This window comes from Nannospalax galili, unplaced genomic scaffold (assembly GCF_000622305.1).
Source record: "Nannospalax galili isolate Female #2095 unplaced genomic scaffold, S.galili_v1.0 scaffold559, whole genome shotgun sequence".
Classification (NCBI taxonomy): Eukaryota; Metazoa; Chordata; class Mammalia; order Rodentia; family Spalacidae; genus Nannospalax; species Nannospalax galili.
In genome coordinates this window covers 3,657,498-3,680,609 of record NW_008343479.1, presented here as the reverse complement: position 1 = coordinate 3,680,609, position 23,112 = coordinate 3,657,498, and the positions used below count along the sequence as shown (strand labels likewise).

General features: G+C 38.9%; 1 pseudogene across 1 annotated transcript; it reads left to right on the top strand.

Moving 5' to 3' along the window:
- The first annotated feature begins 16,364 nt into the window (after window positions 1–16,364).
- LOC103739348 lies at window positions 16,365–17,446 on the top strand (annotated as a pseudogene). The gene has a single exon (XR_001872585.2). The product of XR_001872585.2 is annotated as a GMP reductase 2 pseudogene (transcript).
- The last annotated feature ends 5,666 nt before the right edge of the window (window positions 17,447–23,112 follow it).

Here is a 23,112-nt window from a genome sequence, read left to right as displayed (position 1 = left end):
GCTGATTACTGCTGGGTGAGGAAGAGCTGATCATTTTCAAGCATGGGACTCTGGGTAAACTGACTAGATCCCAATGGATGAACTTGCACTGAGGGACATCTGGGGACACTAACTTTACATGATAGGCTTTAACACAAATGACTCAATATATGACCTTCAGTGGGGGGTATTGGGAGGGTGTCAAATGGGAAGGGGTATAAAGATGATTTTCTGTATGAAATACACAAAAATTCATAAATTTTTTTAAATAAAATAAAAAAAGAAATGATTATGTCCTGAGGCTGCTATTCATATAAATGGACTCATGTCCTTGATGCTGGTGTTGGTTAATAGGTCAGGGGCAAGTTACTGATGAAAAGCACACCTGCAGGCAATCTCTGCTGTGTGCTCACTGGGTCTTCCCTGTATCGTGGTCAGCACAAAGGCCTTTTGCAAATTCTCACACTTTGCTCTTACAATTTCTAGCCTCTAGAATTTTGTATGGAGTTGCCAAATCTATGCTACTTTGTTACAGCAACAGAAATGAATTATGATAGAAAATTGGTGGTGAAGATTAAGGCTGTTGCTCTAGCAAAGGTCTATAAATGTGTAATTGGCCTTGGAAATGGGTATCAAAAGCTGAAAGATCTTAGAGGAGCAGGCTAGGAAAAGTCTAGGCTTCCATAGATAGAACAGTAGGACAATTTTTATGAGGACACAGAAGAAGAGAATTAACTTTAGGAAAGTCCTGAGTTTCTAGAGATTACCTACATGGACATGGGCAGATTATTGATAAAAATAATGGACGGTAAAGTCAACTCTGACAAGAACTTTGAGAGAACTGAGGAGTGAATCATTGGAAACATAAAGTACATTCAAATAATACAGGAGCCAAGAACCTAGAGCAAGTGTGTCTGAAATAGGGAAAAGATAATGTAAAGACGACACTCATGATTTTAAAATAAACAGAATGGGAAGATTTGAATATTTCATAGTTTGCAAGAATAAAATAGGCATTGGAGACTAAGGGTAAGACCAAGCTGTGGCTTGGTAAAGACTTTAATAAGGAAGGAGGCAGCCGGTGCTGAGAAAAAGAATTCACAGGCATTTCAGAGGTAGCCAAGGCTTTTCCTGGCATCATTGGCCCCGAGCTCTAAGTGTGGTTACAGTGGGCATGCATGCTTTCAGCACCCCTCGTGGTCCACTGCACAGGGAAACCTTACAACTGCATATTCCTCACTGCTTCAGCCTGGGTTCAATGGGCTTAGGTGTGACTCAACTTTTTACTTTATAAGATACAAGTGCTAAACCTTGGTGGGTTTATATGGTACTAAATCTTCAGAGCTGCAGCATGTAATTGCTGGAATGTAGTTACATTTATCTAAATTTCCAATGATATTGTAGATACTGTGGGAACATGCCAGAGAGTTGGAGCCACCACGAAGAACTCTTTTTTTGGGCAATGCTTCATGGAGATGCAGGGACAGGCCATACCTGTGTCCCCACAATTATAGACCTGGAGATACACGTCTTCAAGAATGCCTGTCTTTTTTAAATGCAGCAAAGATAAGGATGAGATTATTTAAGGCACTGTGGCCTCAAAACCTCAGAATGTCTAATAAATGCCGTGAAGTAAAGGGTAATTCCAAAGTTTTAAAACTTAGTATGGTCTTCCCTGTTGATTTTTGGTCTTTCTCAGGACCAATTATCCTTATTTTCTAGCCTCTTCACCCTTTGGGAATGGAGATTTTTTTCTTCATTTTTCCCACCATTATATTTGGAAGTATGGTAGATATCTTTGATTTCACAGGTTCAAGCCAGAGAGAAATTTCCATGTGATTAATCATACCTTGAGACTAAGTCATTTCTAATTTAGGCGTTAATGGATTTGTTGGTAAGTTAAGACGTTGGGGCTATTTGAATTGGATTAATATATTCTATATGTCTGAAGGGCATGAACTGAGGAAGGTGACCAGGGGGAAAATGGTATTTTTTAAATGTCCCCTCCAAGAATCAAGTTAACATTTAACTGCCATTGTAACATCACTAAGAAGGGAGACCTTTAAGAGCCGAGTAGATCATTGGGACTGGAAAGATGGCTCAGCAGTTAAGAGCACTGGATATTCTTGAAAGGAACCTGGGTTCGAGTCCCAGAATCCACTTTGTGGCTAATAACCATCTTTAACTCTAGTTCAAGGGAATCCGATGCCCTCTTTTGACTTCCACAGGCATTGCATGGTTACACTTACATACATGTAGGCAACACACTCATACACATAAAATAAAAATGATAAAATATTTTCAAAAAGAAATGAGTGGACCACGAACAAATGCCTTTACTGCAGGCTTGGATTGGTTATTATAGGTGTAAGCTCCTAAAGGAAGGGATGACCTCCTCTTTGTGTCCTGTGCATGCTTACAATCTGCTGCCTTACATACAGTTCAGGAAAAGAGCCTGACCCAGTTGCCAGCACTTTCCTCCTAGACTTGTTAAGCTCCAGAAGTCATGAATCAGTCATCTTAAAATACATTCAAATTTTTGGTCCTCTCTATCAGCCCACATGACCTTCATTGACCTGAGAATGAAAGACTAAGACTGTAGCATGGGAAAGCCCTTCACATTCACTGAAATATAGGCAATTTCCAAGTAAACATGGGTAACGATAAAAGATTTTCTTAAAATTAAACGAAAACCTAGAGTTCCTAATATTAAAACGTAATGATATAGACAAAGAACATGACCACAAGAAAGAAAGTCAACCAATTAGGTCAAAGACTCCAACCTTCCAGAAAAGCTCTGCCTTCCTGAGGAAGGAGAGAGTGTCCAAACTTTGAGTCTCTCCTCTGATGTGCCATTTTTTTTTCTGAAAGAATCTCCAAATCAAAGGTAACCCTCTCTGTGAAGCCACTAGCTCACGTGAAGCAGCTGTTGAGTAAGCAGAGACTAGAATAGCAGCAGAGTAGAATGAGGTCATGAAACTATGTCTTGAGCCTGTCGATCCCTCAGCCCTGGAGTCTCGTGGTTTTGCACCATCACAGATTCTGGTCTCGTAGTCACGCAAGCTTGAGATTTCACCTCCTCAAATTTGTGAAGCCTCAAGGTCTAAATTTCTTGAAGTGCTTCAATTTTGAAACAGTAAAGTATTGAACTGTTTAGTTACAAGTCCTTTAGGGAAAAGAGTTCTGACCTCACCCCTAACAGGTTAATTTCTTTACAGAGAGAATTGGATTGCCCAAATGGCAAAGTATTGAGTGTGCCTGATCTAGCATTTGGCTGTGTATGTTCTGCTTTTAAGGAGGAAAAGTTGATATAATTCAGTGTCTAGAATCATACTTCTTTATGTCCTTATGCTTGTGTCCTTTATTATCTGTTATTCTACATGTTATCCTTATAATAACAATCTAATTCCATGTTTTAAATTATAATCATATATCTTCAACCCAAAATATCTTTATTGATCTTAGTCATTTTATTTACTTAATTTCTCCAATTCAGTGCCACACATATGTCAATTCTGGGTGCATGCATGTTCTTGTCTGTGTGGCATCCATGTGCACCTGTGTGGAGGTCAGAGGGCAAATTTAGGTGTCATTCCTCTGAGACTATCCACTTTTTTTGAGACAATGTTTCTTACTGGTCTGGAGTTTGTCTGACAGGTTAGGCTGGCTGAGCCCCAAGGATCTTCCTGTATCTACCTCCCCAGTGATGGGATTAAGACCAGGCGCAAATCACCAAGCCTTTTCTTCTCTTTTCCATTTATTTATTATTTACATAAATTTTTATTTTTTTGTGACAGGGTCTCCCTATGGCCCCAATAGACCTGGAAATTGATAGGTAGATCAGACTTGCTCTCACAAAGATCCACCTGCCTCTGCTTCCCTGCTACTAGGATTAAAGTTTTGCTATACCACTCTCTGCTCTTTTTTCCTTTTTGAACATGGGCTCTGGGGTTTGAACTCAGATCCTTATGCTTACAGAGCAAGCACTTTACTGATTGAACTATCTCACCAGCCCCATTCTTCAAATTCTACAAATGCAGAATTAAATCCTCCTCTACTTTCTATCATTTTGTTCCAAATCTGACCTTTCTTTTCTTTCCTAATCTGTCTTTTCTTTCCTTTCTGTCCTAGTCTAAATGGTGAGCATCTCTCCAGTTCTTGTTTCTCCATCATCATGACATATAAATAATGAAAAAGAAATATCACTTCTCCCTGTCTACTGATGCCATCTACTTCCTTGAGTTCGTTCCTCTCCCACAAACAGATCTCAATGGAGCAATTCTTCCTGGAAAGCTAATTATTTAGAGAACCTCTGAACACACATTTTTCATATATCTTTATCACATTTGCTATATTCATTTACTCTCCTAGCCTGGCATCTCCCCAAGGCTGACTTGCTGGCCCAGCTCAACCTTCAGGTCTCTACACTGTCCTGCCAGCAGCAGACATCATTTCACACTTGGAATTGGCTATAGCTTCCTGCCTGACCTCTGTGGCTTGCATCATGTTATCCCCCTCTTCACCCCAAACAAATGCAATTTTTTTTCCTCCCTTCTGCCAGAATGATCTTTGTTTTGAAATGGATCAGAGTATACAGATACTCACTATCATCATTAGGCTGTGACGGGACTCACTAATCAACTATTCAATAAACACAAAGCTGAGGGCTAAGAAGGTTGAGAAAAAGAAAATGGAGTATTATGTTTTGAAACTGGGCATCACTAAGTAGCACTGGCTGGTCTGGAACTTATGCTATAGAGCAGGCCTGCCTCCAGCTCACAGAGACCCACCTTCCTCTTGCCTCCAAAGAGCTGGGATTAAACACATGCACCACCACATCTGGTCCAATAAATTGTCTTTTTACTGTTCCAAAACTATCAACGGATTTCTTTTTAATGATAAGGCAAAGATGATTGTCAACACATAAACTTCATTGAAGTGTTGGTTTAGAGACCTTTTAAAGGATGAGCTGAAAGTGGGACGTGAGGATCATCAGGGACAGAAAGCAACACACAGAATGTGAAATAGATAGACAGTCTTGTGCATTTGTAAAGCTAGATCGATAGCAACAGGATTCGAATATTTTACTCTATGACTCACTGTCTGTCTGGTTGGTCATAATTTTTGTTGCATTTATTGCACCAGAATTATTCTGATGGAAACCAGTTTAATAAGAAGATTCTTTCACAAGACTTATGTAAAAACTAACACATTTGTGTGACATTTTAAAATTACACAGATGTGCTTTTTTTATTTTAACTATATCAGCTATCCAATATTTCTCCCTTGGATGATACTGTTTCAATTTCCTCACTGATAGGTTCCATGGAGTCCTGTTCTCTCCTAGGTATGATGTTTGCTGATGCACAGCGCCATCTACTGGTGATAATTTGCAACCAGCAGAGAAACTGCTGAAAGATTTATGGTTTGCTTCCTTTCCAGGTGGGTTGTTTCTCTTTGTTTGTTTCAAGTTTTATTGGAGAACGCATACAAAACAATACCACATAAACGAGTTTTGTCCTAATCTTCATCTTGTTCCTGGTCTCTGTTATGTGGAAGTAAGGGAATTAGGAACTTTACTTTTAGCAACTACATGCAGCCAGATTACTCTTTAAATATTTTTTAGTAAAGCATATCATTTTAGGGGAAGAGAAGATACGTTAGGAGTCACAGGATCGTTATTTTTCTTCTTTTGATGGTTCTAAGTCTTCCACCAAGATTTTTGCTTTTCCATTCACTTTGATTCTCTTGGAGAAATTGATCGAAATTGGCACAGGGTGGTCAATGAACTTCAGGACGTGCTCCTGCTTTTCTTTCCCCTCCAGCACAAACTTTTGTTCACTACAGAAACAGTGGAAGAAGAAAGAGAGGTTCATATATATGTATATTGCTGTCACAATGGTGTTAGGAAATACTAGAAAAAGTGTAAGAAACCGTCCTCTTTATCAGGGATGCACCTGAGTGACTTTCTGCTGAAAAAAAAAGCCAGAATGAGGACCTTGTGGTTCCATAGGAATCACATAATGGAATTACAATAGGTGACCAATAAACAGTGGATACCGATAGCATTGCCACATCAGGGGAACCCCAACATGTTTATATTTGAGACTGTGGAGATAAAACACTCATCAGGGACCAGAAAACTTTGGATTTTCCATTTGTGAACTTCCTGAAGTACTTTCACTTTTCTGCCTCAGATTCATTATCAGTTATGATAATATTTCTGCAGGCTTAGGTTGACTTTCGGAGAATATAATAAAACAGAGCTTGCAAAAATATCAGTGAAAGACTAAACACTTACAGAAGACACCCTTAGTCCTGGCTAGCTATGGGATTAGATACTATTTTCTTACATTCAACTACATTTTAGCTCTGACAGCATTTCATACAGGCAGCACAAGGTGATGTCTTGGGGAGACAAACAGAACATGAGGACAATACACAGACCTTGCGATCCTGGGGCAGGGGAGGGAACAGTCTGACTGCAATAGGGCTTGGGCAACAAGGCCTGGACAGTGACTCCTGCCTGGAACAAGGTGGGTTTAATGCAGGGTGGTCTGAAATCTATGTGAAGTGAAGAGCCACGGGCTATGTGGCTTGCCCTCTGTCCTTATCTGATGCTCCTATATATAGTACCAATAGGAGAAGTTGAAGGCAGTGCCTCATGCCTTCCCCCTGGCCACAAATGCACAAGTTGTTTTGATAACTGTCTTTTTAATGCAAGCTGTTAATGCAGTCTGTCTTCTGAAAGAAGAGTTTTAGAAGAACTTATGCTTATAAGGACTCCAGAGACCAGTGAGACAACTGCTCCCTTTCACAGTGAGAAAACACTGGCTGCAGGGAGACCCAGGCTTCACTCTGCTGTCACCCGACTGCAGCTACTCCAATGTATTGAACCTCCACATGTTTTCCTCTGTTTTTATTTTTCTTGACACTGCCCCTGGCTTTGTGTTTTTTCCTTAATCTACACCCAAAACACTTCTTCTTATTTTAGAACATCAGCATCATTAAACAGCTGCAGATAATGGGGAAAGAGGAGTCAGTCTGAATAATGTGCACTGTAGACAACCAGATCAAAGTGAGGATGTCCCAGGCAATGGTTAGCAGAGGCCACAGGCAGACAGTAGGACATTCCTAATTGTTAATCAGCAAAGCCAGAGCCATTGATCCGGGGGCTGCAGGGATCTCGTCCCTCCTTGGGACAGGACTGACATTTTTTTGAGTTGTGAAAGCTACTCAAGATCTCAAGGAACTACTTGGGGAGCAGGTGTGAAGGACTCCACGGATGGTCAGCAATTTTCCTGACTCAGGGTCTGACAGTGACAACTTGACAGAGCTCCAGGGACAAAATCCATTTTACTGAATCCAACTCTAGGAATGTGGTCAGAGTATAGTGTATAGAGAATGACACGTGTCTCTGGATAACTTTGTTTTCTTTATTTTTCAAAGATGAGAGCCATTTCTGTATCTAGGCCTTGGGGCCATGGGAGACAAGCAACAGGTCAAGAAACAAGTTGGCAACTTACCACATAAATCAGAATAAAGCACCCTGAAGACCAGAGCTACCAATTCTGGAAGAGCTCCAGAAAAATATACAAGGGGCTTCTAGAGTTTATCTGTGGGGAAGCAAATAAGGCACAACCGTAGCTGTCATCAAAGACTCTGTTCCAAAGGCTGAGTTAGACAGGGATCCCACTATGGGAAGCCTGTCACTTCCTGTCTCGGGCAAATTCAGGCAGTTGTCTGTACAGGTCTGTGTGAACCACAGTCTCTCTACACAGTAACACTGGCTGCACCCTTTGGGCCCTCCAAGCACAGCAGATTTTTATTGGTGTTTAAAGTGCAGTTTGGGCCCTGTGTCAGCCAGCAGGCCAAAGTAGGTGGGTGCATCTTACTGAGTAAAAGGAAGTCTGAATTATACAACATTCCTCTAATTCACCTAATTCATTTGGAATCTTTCATGTGTAATTTTTAGTGGGCACAGCTATAATTGTTCATTTTCTGATGAGTTTTATTTGTACAGATTGTCAAAGAAGCCAGTGTGCTTCCACTTTGTGGACCCTGTGGGGTAAATGTCCCTGGTCAGTGAACTGGAAGCAGTCTAGACTGGCTCAAAATAGGAATCTTCTGCTTTAGGTTGCCACATGCTTCTTAGCAAAACACTAATATTGGAGTCATATCTGGGATCTACCACTGATACTAAGATAGCATTATACTTATATCCAGCAGCTATCTTAGGCATCTCAAAAATTCTAGACATTAAGAGAACACCTTTTAGCCTAATCCCTGAGTTTGTTGCCTCTATTATATTCAGTAACATCAATATCCTACTGTGAGAGTCCCCATTAATGTTTCTAGTGATTTTCCACTAATGTGATTATCATCATAATCACATCTATATAAACAGTATTCTTTAAGTATTTTGTATATAAACAAGACAGCCATCTCTGAGAGATCTGGCATATAATACCGAAACGGTAGGAGACTGAGGTTTTAGTCAACTTTGCACTGAGCTAGTTTTCCGAATAGAGTGGTATTTTATGCTACTCTTCATTTTCCTCTTTGTATATATACATATTTTGAAAATAAAAATTAGAGTTCTGCTGTTCTCCTTAATCTTTATGTTGATATTTTCACATAGAAGGGATATAGTCAAGTTCAAATTTCTAATGTGTTTGAATTATGATTTCTTATATGATCATGAGGTAGAATTCTTACACGTATTTAAATTGATAATTATGGCAGATAGCTGTAAATATATGGACACAACTGTGACCATGTAAATATACTTGCACAAATATACTTGGAAGTTCTAGTCACCAGTGGGTCAAAAAGAATGTATAAAGTCTGGCAGGTGCAAGGACTAAGAAAACCAAATCTATTTGATCTTTTAAGTTGTCAGTGAAAAATTGATGAGCTGCCTGCCCAAGCTCTGCACTAAGGTCAGTGTACCCTTGAAGAGACAAGAAAAAAGAGAAGTGATTTGTAAATAAGGCTGGCAGCCTTGGCACCTGGAGCTTTTGTTTTCTTAGCTGTAGTCCCTGGGAGAGGAGTGTGCCTCAGCAGGCACAAAGTGTTCCCCAGACAATGTCAGACACACGCCAAATGGGAGCCTCTCCAGGATCCAGCAACCACGCAAATTCCTGCCTGCTGCCCAGGGACATACAAAAGGCAGACCCAGGTTACCACAGTCTCCCAGGTAAGGACCAAAACTGCCATTTGTCATCATTAAGTGAATGGGCCATTTATCCTCTCCTGACTTCCAATCCCTGGCAGGAGAACTTGCCCAGAAAAAAAAAAAAACAAAAACCTAGGACAAAGAACAGCTAGAAATTCTGAGCATAGGTAAGGATGAACTCCTTTGCTTCAACTTCTCCTGTGTTAAGAAGTATTCCCCAAGTCTGCCCCTGAGTCTTCATTTCTTCTTGAATACTTCTCATAATTAACTCTACAAATCTTAGCATTGTACTTGTTCTCAAAATATGAAACTAACATCCATCTGTTAGATAATTTAGAATATCAGACTGGTCCAAGTAAAATTGAAAGTGTCATCAAAATAAATAAGTCAGACGTAGCCACCACATTCATTTTGTCTTTTGTGATGATGATGAGTGTGGGTGTGAATGTGTGTGGCTTACATGTATCTGTACACAGTATGCACATGCAGGTGAGTAGCTGTGGAGAATCACTGTTTTCCACAATGGCAGCACACTACACATAATACTTTGTATTATTTTCTTCAACATTATTGTCATGCTCATTTTTGCAGCTATTCATTAACTATTGGGTCATGAATATATGAAAACCATACATTTCATTGTTGTTGTAGATATTTTATAAATGAATGTGAAATCTTATGCAATGGTGCCAGGTAGGTAGTGATCAATAAGAACAGTGATAATTTGTAAAGATTTCATCTGTTCAAATTGACTTTTGTGTTTAAAATATTCAAAACTTGGGCTGGAGAGATGGCTCAGTAGTGAAAAGCACTTTCTTCTTTTCTGGAGGGCCTGGGTTCAGATCCCAGCACCTGCATAGCAACCACCATCTGTTACTCCAGTTCCAGGGGCTGCAATGCTCTCTTCTGGCTCCATGGGTGCTTCATGGAACAGATGCACGTATAGTCAAGCAGGCAAAACACCATACACATGAAATATAAATAAATAAATAATGTTTAAAAAGAAATAAAATATTCAAACCTCTGCAGCAAAACTACCCAGGAAGCACAGGAAATGGGGCCCTGCTTATGAACACTGGCTGGATGAGCAGTGGCCCAGAAGTTGGTATTTCTTTCTGTGCCCTCCTAAAGAAAAGGGCAGATCAGATCAGAGTAGAGACCACTGGACACCTGCTACTTACTGACAAAGCTCGTTGGTTTGTCTTGCAGCTTCTGTCATAAAAAAATTCTATGCAATATCAGTATCTGTGTCACTATCTTGTATCTATCCAGTCACTACTCCTAGTTCAAGCCATTTAAACCCAATCCTAGCCACAAACTTTTATCTTTGCTTAAGACTACTATATAAATAAGATACCACAGTACTGCTCAGCAATGGACCAGTCCCCTGTTTTTAAGCAGAGCAGGATGAATTTATCTTACACTCTAGATACTTGCCTCCATTTATGAAGTTTGACATCTGCAATATATTGTCTCAAATTGGGTTTATTGTTAACTAAAAAGTTACAATTGATCTTTTTAATGTGAATACTCTCTTATTAACAATGTTGTATAAAATGTATGTGACATAATAAACTCTATGGTGCTAGAAAAATGAAGAAAATATTCTAAAGCCCATAATTAAAATAAGATAAATGGCTACCAGAAGTATAAGCATAGGTCATGTAAAACTCATGATTAAAAGCACCCAGTCTGTCTCAGAGTTAGGAGGGCAAGCTACCACTGCCAGCAATAAAAAGCTCTTAGAGGAAAAGTAAGGATGTCACTTCGAGTCTCTTGTTCAATAATAATAATAATAAATAATAATTATCTATTATCGAGCAATAATTATTGGATGATTGTCAACATGTGCTCGAGTTTGGCAACAAGAATGTGCTTCCTGCCTCCTTCCTGCCTTTCCCCTTTTCTTCTGTTTGTCCTTTTTTCCTTCCCTCCCACCTTCATTATTTTTCTTTCTCAGCCTCTCTCTCTTTCTCTCTCTCTTCATTCCTTTATTGTCTTTGAGATAGAATTTCAGAACGTAATGCAGGATGACTGCAAATTTTCTACACAGCCCAAACTTGTAACCCTCCTACCTCTGTCTCCTGAGCTAAGATTATAGCTGTGGGCCACCATTTCCTACTCTAGAGCTTTAATGGATGTGCATTTAGTTAATGACTGACTTTATTTTGTCCTCATTGTAATCACTCATTTTAAAGTAGATCCGAAAATATGGAAAAGCTGCTATCTAGGTATTTGATCTTTTTGGTTTTTTGGAGGGGTTTTTTGGCCTTTTTTAAAAAATATTTTATTTCATGTGTATGTATGTATTGCCTATGTGTACATACAAGCACCTGTGTCATGCAATGCCATGGAGGACAAAAGAGGCTGTCGGATCCCCTGGAACTGGAGTTATGGACAGTTGATAGTTGCCATGTGGGTGATGGGATTTGAACCTGGGTCTTCTGTAAGAACAACTAGTGTTCTTAACCGCTGAGCCATCTCTCCAACCCCTTTTTTTGTCCTTTTGTTGGTTGTTTTTTAACAGGTTCTCTCTAGTCACAGCCCACCTGGAAGTCACAATGTGAACCAGGTTAGCCTCAGTCTCACAGAGATCCATCTGCCTCTGTCTCCTGAGGGCTGGGATTAAAGGCACATACCACCACACCCGGCCTAGGTATTTAACCTTTGAAAGGACTTTCTGTGCTTCTTGATTTTAGTGGCTTTGTTTTTGTTTTTGTTTTGCTTGCTTGTTTGGTTTTGGATTTCTGTCTCTGACAAAGTACAGCCTCAGAGAATAAAGACTTATTTGTGGTAATAGTTAGGATTTAAAGCTCAGTGTGGTCAGAGTGTATCTGCAGAATCTATCCATTAAGCAAGGTTAAGTGTCACTGCCGAAGGTTCCAGGCAAGAGTTTTCAAGGGGACAGAAATCTTATGCAATGGTGCCAGGTGGGTAGTGATCAATAAGAATAGTGATGATTCATTCCAACCCATCTTCAGCTTTTGTAGAAATTTTCTTTCTTGAATAAGAAGCTACTGATCTCTGCATCAGCCACTTGGGAACCAGAAAATCCACACTGAAACATCAAATGGGATTTATTGTTCTCTACTGGTCACATAAGTCTATCCTTGCTGTGTAGTGAATCCTAACAGAGAATCCTCTGGAAGTTTCCCAAACCCCGTATCACTTTTATTTAATTAATGAAACAGTGCTAACCTACTGGTACAAATTATGCTCAAAGTCCTAGGAAACATGGTTAAAATACTATTAAAAGGTGTGCCTTGCCCAAAGGACAGTGTTATGCAAATACTTTAGCAGTCCAGGTTAGGACGCCTTTAAAGATGAGGACAAGATATGGTGTGCTCTCGTGGGGTTTTGTGATTAGACTGACCCCACCTATATACCAAAATAATCTGTTTTAAACTTGATTTCCCTGCAGTGATGGACCCTAACCTGGAATTGAGCTACGATAAACCCTTTCTTCCCTTTTGTCAGGGTATTCTATCACAGCAACAGAAATGAAGCCAGGAAAATCATGTTTTTTAATAAAGAATATTTTAGTTTAGTTATCAAGATTGCACACAGTAGTGACGTCATGTCAGATCACCTTACTGGAGAAACGAGTCCAGACAGTGATGGATCAGTGGGTAAGACCACACCTTGGCCAGGACTGCTTAGATGGACATATCCCTGGCCCTCTAATTAAGCTTTACTCTTACTTCAGGACCTTGAAGACATACTTAAATGGGTCACTGCTCTCTTTATCTCTCTTTACAATGTGGCTGCATTGAATAAATCTTCTGATGCTTTTTACTACTACTTTGGCTTTTCTGATTGATATAGTGAGGATGGGTGACAGAACCTGGCTTCTTGGGATACAGACTATAATCCCAAGTCTAATAACAATATAGCAACCACGCAGGGATAAAAGACACATTCTGAGGTGTCTGTCACCTTTAGGAAGCTGGCCTTGGATGGAGAGGAAAGATGGAAGGTCCCAGCAGCAGCTGGAGTTATTTACTCAAGGGACATTTTTCTACCTCTCCAATTAAGTCAGCACCAGTTGCTTTTTACGACTTCTTGCTGAAACAGAAAAGCAAGTACTTTTGGACTTTGATTTGGATTTTCAAAAGTCTGGCCTTTGGTAAGTCTATGCCTAATTGGTTCACCTCTGGCTTGGCTTTGCTCTTTGTTTGGACTCATTTGTGCCGTTTGGTGACTGTCTCTGTCTTCTGCTGTTCTTTCTTGAACCATTTAGGCTTTACACCACTTGTGGGATAAACTTTGACAATTCGAAAGCTCTTTCAACCTGTTGAGATACCCACCATATGTCAGGAAAAGTCAAGGCTCTATTGATCCATTTGTTCTAAAGAATAGTTGATGATAGAGAAACAGGGGTGTTGTTGATCTCCAGTTTATGTATGTAACCATGAGACTTTTACCTTAATGCACACACACTGGAGAGAGTTGCTGCTGACTATTCCTTAAAGAACTCAAGACACATTGAGGCAAAACCAATCACTCCAGCTGGAGCTCCTAAAGATAACCAAATATGAAATCTCAAACCATTTTATTTTTGCAGTATTTCTTCATTTTGAACTAATCATGTATTAAAATTTAAGATTATTGGCATGCCTTTTGAAATAAGTATGAGTGTATGTGTGAATGAACATTAATGTTTGGGGGAAATTGTTTTAAGCACCATTACTACTACATCAGTTATTTTTCTACCTTTAAAAATAAAGTTAATTAAAATCCAAAAAAGGAGAATTTGAGACTAAAAGAAAAGCTGGATTTTAGATACTAGTTCCTGTTAGAAAATTAATGTCTCTATTTTCTTGAATCAAGTGGCTGGAGAGATGGCTCAGTGGTTAAGAGCACTGGCTGCTCTTGAGGATTGGGGTTTGATTAATAACACCCAGATGGTGGCTAATAACCATCTGTAATGCCAGTTCCAGAGGAACTGATGCCTACTTCTGACCTCCATGGGCATTGCACAACATGGGTGTGCCTGCTTACATGCAGGCAATACACTCATACACATAAAATTAAAATAATAAAAAAATATTCAAAATAGACTAAATCGGATGAAATACCATTATAAACAGAGAGAGGGAGAGAGAGAGAGAGAGGAAAATAATCATGTGAAGGAAAAGGCAGACTGAAATATATGTATGTTTGAGACCCAAAACACCGAGGATTGTTGAAGCTATGGAGTAGATTCTCTTTCAAAGTTTTCATACAGAACTAAGCATGCAACTTAATATTTTTGAATTTGTGGGCTCCAAGCTGTAGTTGAATTGCTGTTAATAAGTTTTGTTGTTTTAAGTATCAGCTTGTGATAACTTGTAAGAATAGCATGGCATGGCACACCTATTAAGCATGTTTAATGGTGCTATTTGCACTGATCTATGAAAGCCATTTTAGGTATTTTGTCAAGGTATAAGAAGCATAAAAAAGAGAAAATAGTCACTTTTTCTAAGACAGTATAATGGAAAATTTCAAAGTCCAATCTCGTGTCCTTTCCTAGATATTATCAGAATTTCTTCAGCAAGCATCACTGATTCTGTCTTATACTCCAGTATCTTGATTTGTTGTGTGAAGGTATGGAGACAATGAAGATGTGTATTGATCAAGCTGCTGATACATATGTCACCACATAGGAAGATATTCTACAGCTACATTGGATGAAGGGGAATTTATATGAATATCTTCATAAACTGTGGCTCCAAGATACAAGAAGCCAAAATATGTAAAAAAAAAAATTGTGCAAATCGAAAATTAACAACTCACGTTTTAAAACCTACTTGGAGTTTTGAAAACTTGTTGCCATAATTATCATACAGTGAGAGTCATTGAAATTAAGTGAGATGCTAACATTTGATAAGGCTAAGAGTTAAACTTGTGTCCTCCTTCTTTAAAACTAGTATTTACAGGGTTGGGAAAGATGGGCTAGTGGATTAGAATGCTTTGAACAGCAGACCCCAATTTTAGCTGAAGAAACATTGGCAACTGCTTACTGCTGGGTGAGGAAGAGCAGATCCTCCTAAAACAAGAAACTTTAGATAGGGTGACTAGACCTCAGTGGATGGACTTGCACTGGGGAACATCTGGGGACACTGAAATGACACATTGGGCCTTAACATGGATGACAGTATATGGGTTCCAGTGGGGGGAGGCTATGAAAGGGTGTCAGTGAAGATGGGAATATAAAGATGATTAAGATTGTTTGAAATAATCTGTATAAAATACACAAACATTAAATAAAAACAAACATTTTTAAAAAGAATGCTTGCTATGAAAGTGTGAGATTCTATGTTCAAATCTGAATGACTCACATGAGAAGCTGGGCATGACTACAAATGTGCCATAACCCAGCCTCAGGGGAAAAAGGCAAGTAAATCCCAAGAGCTCACCACAGGCCAGTTTAGCCAAAATGTGAACTTTCAATTCAGTGAGAGACCCTGTAAGGCAGAGAGCCATAGAGAAGAACTGATGCCCTGCTCTGTCTTCTGCATGCACACACAGGTAAATATACACATTCACAAGTATCCCCCCCACACACCTACCATACACAAACAATACACATAAACACACAAAAGACAAAACTCTGATATTTACTCGATCATGCCAGATTGCCAGAAGAAATTTCCATGCCTTCAACCTTCTTTTCCATCTCATCACTAGAAAACTTTATCGTCCTATTTTACATGGTATCATTAATCGCAATTGCGTTTAAAATAACAGCAAACTATTGTTTTTCTGTGTCAGGATAACTCATGATCCTGTCACATTTATTTAGTGTCTCTACACTTCCTCAAGTTTTCCTTTCTTCTAATGACCTTGGCAGTCAGCAAGAATGTAAACTATCTTGCGGAATAGTCCTCAACTTAGGCTTGCCTGCTATTCACTCGGATTAGATTCATGCAACACATGGACACGTTCTTCAGTGGGGTGATATTGGATCTTCCTAAAGATATTTGATGAGTGCACTTGTCATCACCCAGATTTTGGATCCTGCTCTTTTATCCAGCAAAAAAGTCAGGAATCTCCAGAGAAGGTCTAATTCTACAGTTGAGTCTGTAAATATTCAGAATAAGTCTGGAAAAACTTATTATGTCTGAAGATAACCAAGTCCATAAACAAGATGATCAAAGATGGCACAAAATAGAAAGTTGTTTACTACACATTGCTTTTTGCCTGGGCAGGAGAAGCAAGATAGCAGGCCCTCAAACTTTTGGCTAACTCCAGCCCTTCACCATGCCTCATATTGACAACGATGTGAAACTGGACTTCAAGGATGTCCTGTTAAGGCCCAAACGCAGCATCTTTAAGTCTCAAAGTGAGGTGGATCTCACAAGATCCTTTTCATTTCGGAACTCAAAGCAGACGTACAATGGTGTCCCTATCATTGCCGCCAATATGGGTACCATGGGTACCTTTGAGACGGCTAAGTTTCTCTGTAAGTTCTCCCTTTTCACTGCTGTCCACAAGCACTACAGCCTCCATCAGTGGAAAAAGTTTGCCGGCCAGAATCCTGACTGTCTTGAGTACTTGGCTGCCAGCTCAGGCACAGGCTCTTCTGACTTTGAGAAGCTGGAACAGATCCTGGAAGCTGTTCTCCAAGTGAAATATATATGCCTGGATGTGGCAAATGGCTACTCTGAACATTTTGTTGAATTTGTAAAGGATGTAAGGAAGCACTTCGCCCAACACACCATCATGGCAGGGAATGTGGTAACAGGAGAGATGGTGGAAGAACTAATCCTCTCAGGGGCTGACATCATCAAAGTGGGAACTGGTCCAGGCTCTGTTTGTACAACCTGGAAGAAAACTGGAGTAGGGTATCCACAGCTCAGTGCAGTGATGGAGTATGCAGATGCTGTTCATGGCTTCAAAGGTCTTATCATTTCAGATGGAGGCTGCAGCGGTCCTGGGGATGTGGCAAAGGCTTTTGGAGCAGGAGCAGACTTTGTGATGCTGGGTGGCATGCTGTCTGGACATAGTGAATCAGGTGGTGAACTCATCGAGAGGGATGGCAAAAAGTACAAGCTTTTCTATGGAATGAGTTCTGAAATGGCCATGAAGAAGTATTCAGGAGGTGTGGCTGAATACAAGGCCTCAGAAGGAAAGACAGTAGAAGCTCCCCTTAAAGGGGATGTGGAACATACTATTTGTGACATCTTAGGAGGGATCCAATCTATATGTACCTACGTGGGAGCAGCTAAACTGAAGGAGTTAAGTCGGAGAACTACCTTCATCCAAGTCACCCAGCAAGTGACTCCAATCTTGAGCTATTCCCACTAGACCTGAGCAGCTTTCCCAAGGCAGCAGAACTCGGACCACAGGGCCTCCTAAGGTTTCTCACCCATCTCAGCTACTATGACTGTGTATTACTTCATTCACTTCCTAGCATCTCACTCCTGAGGGCTCCTGCAGCAACTCTGATTGTCTGTCTGTACACACAAAATGCCAAGGACACTCAACTGGGTAACAAGGAAGAAAACGGTCTGAGAAAACAAAGTAAGATCAACCGATGGGAATCTAGGGACAGCATCCCGAAGATTAAAAGATGCTGACTGACACAGAAATGATAGGCTTTGTCTGAAAGAGGAAGACTTTTTGGACTCATGTTAATCAGCTTCATTAAACAAGATCAAATACCTAAAAAGCTTAGAAGTACTTAAATATTTGAACTACCTCAATAAAGATAAAACTATTGATGGTTAAAAAAAAATAGAAAGGTAATGGGTTCCCCTTAGATACATTTATAAATATCTGAGCATTAAAATAAGTAATAATAGCAATGATTAAACAATGAATTGATAAATCAATTAAGCATAAATACATAAATAGGGATATTATGTTTAAATATTTTATTTATTATTTTATGTGTATATGTGTATTGTTTGCATGTACATAAGTGCACCCATGTCCTGTTGATGCATGCCCACAGAAGACAGAAGATGACATCAGATCCACTGGAACTGGAGTTATAGATGGTTGTTATCTGTCATGTGCTTGCTGGGATTTGAACCTGAGTCTTCTGCAAGAACAGCCAGTGCTTAACCACTTAACTATCTCTCCAGCCCCTTTAAAAATATGTGTATATATAATTTATTAATTTTAAGGACATTATATTAAAACAAGGTATGTAGAAGAAATGTATATTTTTACTAATTGATTATTTTTATTTTTTGTGATGAGTGTATTGCTTGCATGTAGGTAGGTGCATCCATGTCATGCAGTGACAGTGGAGGTAGGAAGAGGGCATCAGATCCCCTGGAACTGTCATTACTGAGGGTTGTTAGCCACCATGTGGGTGCTGTGAACCAAACTTGGGTCCTCTGAAAGAGCAGCCAGTGCTCTTAACTGCTGAGCCATCTCTCCAGGCCCCTAGAAGAAATTTTTTTAAAATAAAAGTTATGATGACTAAGCACTTGCATGAGAAACTGGAGTTTAAATCCCAAGAAACCTGAATAAATGCAGGATGTGCTCAGTAATCTACCTGTAATTCCAATCTCAATAGGTCAAGACAAGGGATACCTAGAGCAAGCTGGCTAACAAGACCAGCCAGATAGGTGAGCTCTGTGTTCGAGTGACAGAGCCCATCTCAATACATAAGGTGGAAGAGAGACAAAGGATGATACCCAACATCAACCTAGGGCCTCCACCTGCAGGGGTACACACTTGCCCAGGTACACATGCACCTATATACATGCAAAAGCATGCATACATGCAGATACTTACCAGACAGACATGAAAAATGGAAAAAATAACAATAAACTAAAAGTTATGAGGACCAAAATCATGTATTTCCCATGAAATATGTCTGTATTATATGTAACATTTTAAGAATATTTATTATTCCTTTCTGATTGAATTTCATGAATTTCATACAAAATACTTTTGATGAATCTTTAGCTTTATTTAGTTTAAAAATTTGACTAAATTAGTGAATTCAACCTCTACTTGAAAATGCCTCAGCCAGGTAACTATCAACACATTTTTAGTGAATTATCTATGCTGCATTCTGTCACTAAAGTATCAGTGTTGCCTAAACCTTTGGATGTGGATCAACTGTGCTACGAGAGCTCATACTATATATCTCTATCATATTTTAGGTGCCCTCCCATATCTGTCCACCGTGGATATAATATTTTAAAAATATTTAATGTTTCCTTTTTATTGAACTTTGCATATTTCATACAATATATTTTTATCCTTCATACACCCTTCCATATCTTGAACCCTCATATGGCCGCCCTCTTGTCAAATTGCTTGTAATTTGTCATATACATCAAGTCAGGTTAGTGACCACAAGTATGGATCCATCCACTGGAGCGTGGTTAACCTATTTAGCATCAAAACCTTTAAAGAATACCAACTCTCTGTCTCGAGTTGTTAGCAGTTGCCCATAGTTCCTAAGCTAATGATCTGCTGATCCTACGGGAGCTGGTCTCAGGGAGGAGATTCCAGATCAATTCCAGCTCAATTGTGCCAAGTTCTGTGTCCAAAGTATGTCCTGTCTTCAGCAATAGGGTCTTCAAGTTCTGGGAGGGGGAGGTAATCAAGTGACTTCTTCCCCACTTCCCCACTTCTTTGCTAGAATTTTGTCTGGTTTGAGCTTGTATGACTCTATTGCATGTTGTCACTATTGCAGTAAGCTCATGTGAGTTAACTTTTCAGCTGTCTAGAAAACTCAGTTTCCTTCTGGTCATTAACTTCCTCTGGCTCTTAAAATTGTCCTTCCTATCTTCCACAATGGCCCCTAGGTGCCATAGTCAGGAATAAGCAGTCTGCAATCTCTTATTTTCTGTACTTTGGCTAGTTGTGGCTTTCTGTGTTAATCTTTATCTGTTTCATGAAGAAGCTTCACTGGTGAGAGTTGAGAGATGTATTAATATTTATTCTGCCCACTGTTCTGCTATGTTCCCTGAGCCTTAGGTGTGAAGGTTGCATAGCAAATGTGCCACTTAGGGCTGGGTACCTCACAGACACATAACTTTTGTGTTCTTGACCAACTGTGGAACTTTGTAATAGTCTCCATCTGTTGAAAAAAAACTTCTTTGATGAGTGATAAGAGGTATAGTTGTCTGCAAATATGAGGATGAATATTAAGAAAGCAGTAAGAAATTACATTGGTCTATGAATGTAACAACACTGTTTTTTCTCTAGGATCTATGGCCTCTCCAACCATGTGCTTTTGGCTATTTTTTACAGTACCACTTATGAGTTACCTACCAGTAAGCAGGACTTAAGTTCAATTAGATAGCTGTTGATTACCCACAAGATAAAAGTCCCACTACCTCACAAGAAGAGCTTATTTACTGGATCAGTCATTGTGGTTCATAGACTTATAGCTGTATGAGACCTTGGATTAGTATTCTCCATTGGTAGTTTGCATAGTATTTTCTGATCCTTTAGATAAGTTCCAGCTCTATTGTGCCTAGTTCTGTGTTCAAAGTATGTCCTGTCTGCAGCAATAGGGTCTTATTTTCAAGTTCTGGGAAGGGGAGGCAATCAAGCACTGTGGTGATATCCTGTTTTATTTCGGGAGTGTCTTGGACTTCCATGACCAACAATTTGAAGGAAGGATCTCCCTACCTGGCCGTTTAGCCATGTTTTTTGTTATATAGCCTTCAACTCTGCAACTGTGTGTGTGAGTGTGTGTGTGTGTGTGTGTGTGTGTGTGTGTAGTGCAGTGTAGTATATTTTCAGTAGATTTTGGAATTAGTATATTTCCCTCTGGTTTTTCATACAACCTAAGCATTATTTCATTATTTCTCTTTCCTTTTTCTTTTCTTCTATACCCCTTCTCATTCACTCATCAGTTAAAGTATCCCCCATTTTACTCATGACACCCATGATAACACTGTCTCCTACTATTCCTCTATCTCAAGTTCCTTCTTTCCTATTATCCCCATGATTTCTTTCCATTTTCCCAGCTCCTGTGGCTACATAAGAATGTATAGTCATATCTAAGAAGTTGGGGCTAAGATCCACTATTGAAAGAATATATACTGCTTGCATTTATAAGTTTGTGTTTCCTCATTTAGTAGGACAGTTTCTAGTTCCATCCATTTACCTGAAATTTTCATGATTTCATATTTCTTTACCGCAGAGTAGAACTCCATTGAGTAAATGGGCCATGTTTTCATCATTCATTCATTGGTTGGAGGACATTTAGGTTGTTTCCATTTCTTAGTTATTGTGAAAAAAAAAAAAAACAGCAACAGTCATGGCTGCACAAGTATCCCTGTAGCAGAATATTAAATACTTTGTGTATATGCCAAAGGAGTGGTATAACGGGTTCATATGGTGGATTTACTTCTAGTTTTAAGAGATTTCTTCACACTGATTTTCACAGTGATTGCACCAGTTTGCAAGCCCACTAGCAGTGACTGAAGGCTCCCTTTTCCCCATAGATCACTTGGTCTCTTGATCTTAACTGTTATGAATGGAGTAAGATGAAGTCTTAAGATAGTTTTGATTTGAATTTCCTAATTACTAAGGCTGTAATTATAATATTTAATATTTTTAATATTTAAATTTAAAATGAGCCCTTTTTATTTCTTCTTTTGAGAGCTTTCTGTTTAGATCTATAGCACTTTTTAAAATTGGGTCATTTGTTTACTTAATTCTTTATATTTTGAGTTCTTCATATATTCTGGAAATTAAACTTCTATCAGACATTTAGTTCACAAAAATTCTTTCCCACTTTGTGGGCTTCCTCTTCAATTGGTTGTATCTTTTGTTGTACAGAAGCTTTTAGGTTTACTGAGGTCCCATTTGTCAATTGTTGACCTTAATTTCTGAGCAACTGATGTCTGATTTAGAAAACCATTCCCTGCACCTGTATCACTTGTATTTGCTTCTAACATTTTCAGTATTTCAGGTTTTACATTGAGGTCTTTATTTGAACTTGACTTTTGTGCAGGGTTTATGCAATGTTTGATCCATACCAAACAGCACATTCATATATACACAGCAAATATTCATGATATAATTATTTCCTATACAGATAATTGAATAGATGGATAATACGGTCTGTGATTTCAATTTTGAAAGTAGTGAGACTTTAAATAAATCATTTTTTTACATTTTTGATTATAGTTACTCATATGCAAAATAAAGGTAGATTATACCTACTTGAAATCAAGATCCTGAACTAAATACCTTCAATGTATTGCTTATGTATTTCTGGTCTAGATAATGCAGTTTTCAGTCCTTCTTGTAGGTAGCTCAATGTGTGTGAAAACTGTTCTCGGGTTTTTCTACCATTCAATGAGTTATGCAAAACATAATTCTTCTTGAGAAGTATGTTATGCAATGTTTATTTAGGTTTAATTGAGGTGTACCTGTTTCTGTGGTTTACTGTTACATTTTTTGTTGCATTGGAAACCTGTTTACTATTTGCATATTCCACACCAGTTGTTAAGTTCTGAATTCGTATAAGTTTAGTCAACAACAAGATTCATATTTCATTATGTTCCCCATTTTAAAAAGTGACCTGTAATTAAAGTCATTTGAAACTGACTAAAGACAGGATTTCAGGAAGCAGTCCAAGTGAAAATATTAAAAGAGTTATGACGTTTACTGGGGTTTTGATGATCACTTTCTAAGTATGCTGACATCTGTACTGCAAGCCTTTAGAAACTTCAATTTGTTCAGAGAAAATGTCCCTTTAAATGTTGTACAATATTAGAGAGTGGAAGGATGAATTATTACATGGATTATTACAAGAGGGAAATAAATGAATTAAAATTTTCAAGGTAGAAATGAAAATCAAGATTGAAGGAAAGATAAAAAGTATTAATGAGAAATTTGGAGACTTTAAAGGCCAAAATCATTTAGTGTCATTAAATGAAATAAAATTGTAAAGATACATATTTCATGGAAATCAGAGATGGAGTATACCTGGTCTGTGGGTAAATCAGAGAAGTATGACATGATAAGAAAAATATGTTGGG